This window comes from Octopus bimaculoides, chromosome 12 (genome assembly GCF_001194135.2).
Source record: "Octopus bimaculoides isolate UCB-OBI-ISO-001 chromosome 12, ASM119413v2, whole genome shotgun sequence".
Taxonomy (NCBI): Eukaryota; Metazoa; Mollusca; class Cephalopoda; order Octopoda; family Octopodidae; genus Octopus; species Octopus bimaculoides.
In genome coordinates this window covers 39288831-39290142 of record NC_068992.1, presented here as the reverse complement: position 1 = coordinate 39290142, position 1312 = coordinate 39288831, and the positions used below count along the sequence as shown (strand labels likewise).

The window sequence follows — 1312 nt, the reverse complement described above, 5'->3', positions numbered from 1 at the left end:
TATGTATGTATGTATGTATGTATGTATGTATGTATGTATGTATGTATTTGTGTGTCTGTGTCTGTTCTCCCAACATCGCTTGATAATCGATGTTGGTGTGTTTCCGTCCCCCTAATTTAGTGGTTCGGCAAAAGAGGCCGATAGAATAAGTCCTAGAATTAAGCAAAGAATAAGTCCTGGGTCGATTTGTTCGACTAATGGCCGTGCTCCAGCATGGCCGCAGTCAAATGGCTGAAGCAAGTAAAAGAATATGTGTGTGTTTGTGTTTGTGTTCGATTTCTGTGTTTGATCCCCGCCACCGCCAATGTTGGTCCCCGCAAGCTCGTGGTTCGATTCATTCGACTAAAAATCTTTGGAGGCGGTGCCCCAGCATGGCCGTCGTCTATTGACGGAAACAAGTAAGAGATGCACACGCACGCACACACACATATACACAGAAATACATATAAGCATACATACATACCGATATACACATACATACACATACATATATACATATACATACATACATACATACATACATACATACATACATACGCACACATATACATATACATACATACATGTAATATTTAGCTTCTCCAGCGGACCCAGTGGTTGCTGTTCTAGGTGCTAGAAATAGCAGCCAAACGTTACTGAAATGTAACACTGGCACGTTGTTATTTAATCTTTGATCTTTTATCCTTCACTTGTTGCAGTCATTGGACTGCGGCCTTGCTGGAGCACTGCCTTGTAGGATTTAGTCGGATTAATCAACCCCAGTACTTTTTCTTTTCTTTTTAAGTCAGGTACTTTTGCTAGCGGTCGTTTTTGCCGTAAACAAACCAACGTCGTTGTCCATCGTTGGTGGAGCCAAGCGCAGGCACAACGACACACACACACATATACACATGTACATACACACACACACATATGTATATACAAATATGACGGGTTTCTTTCAGTTTCCGTCTACTAAATCTACTCACAAGGAGCTATAGAAGATATTTGTCTTTAGTACCACGCATTGCAACCGAACACAGAATTATGTGGTTGGGCTGCTGGCTTATTACCACACAGCCACGCCTGCACCTGTATATGAATATATAAGAAACACTCATCTACTCTACGGGGTGGTCGGTGCCAGGAAGGGCATCCAGCCTTAAAGCTCAGGCCAAAACAGACACAGCAGGCTGGGGTTGGTTTCTACATAGCCGGCTCCTCTCAAACCGTCCCATCCATGTCAGCATGGAAGACAGACGTTAAATGATGATGATGTATGCATATATATATATTTTTTAAATATAAATATATATATATATATATATATATA

The 1312-nt window shown here is 41.3% G+C and overlaps 1 protein-coding gene across 4 annotated transcripts in view; it reads left to right on the top strand.

Moving 5' to 3' along the window:
• LOC106877775 (SKI family transcriptional corepressor 1 homolog-B) overlaps positions 1–1312 on the top strand; it is a 113607-nt gene that overhangs the window by 66641 nt on the left and 45654 nt on the right. The window lies entirely within an intron of this gene.